The sequence below is a fragment of the Sturnus vulgaris genome, unplaced genomic scaffold (assembly GCF_052056855.1).
Source record: "Sturnus vulgaris isolate bStuVul1 unplaced genomic scaffold, bStuVul1.hap1 Scaffold_158, whole genome shotgun sequence".
NCBI lineage: Eukaryota > Metazoa > Chordata > Aves > Passeriformes > Sturnidae > Sturnus > Sturnus vulgaris.
The window spans coordinates 10,001-10,365 of NW_028276075.1; positions in this window are offsets into that span (position 1 = coordinate 10,001).

Consider the following 365-nt stretch of genomic DNA (forward strand, 5'->3'; position numbering starts at 1 on the left):
CGCTCTGCAGCAGGCGGCGGCACGACAAAGGAGCGCCGTGCGCGGTGCGCGCGCGGAACGGGCTCTTTTCCCCCGTCCGTGCTCCCCCGGCCCCGCCATCGGTTCTCGTCAGCCCTCTCACTCTCTCTCGCTCTCGAGGGGGGGGGGGTTTGGTTTCGTTTTCTCTCGGCTCAAGCTCGAGCCGCACCGCCGCCCGGTGCTGCTCGCGGCCGGCACCCACGGGACGCTAAACTCGGACCAGGGCCAGCGCCGGCACCTCGCGTGGTTTTAAGGACACCTTGAGTGCTCACGGGGCCACGCGGCCATCACACAGCCTGGGACGGTAAAGATGTTCCTTCCCCGGCAAGCGGAAGGAGCGACACCTC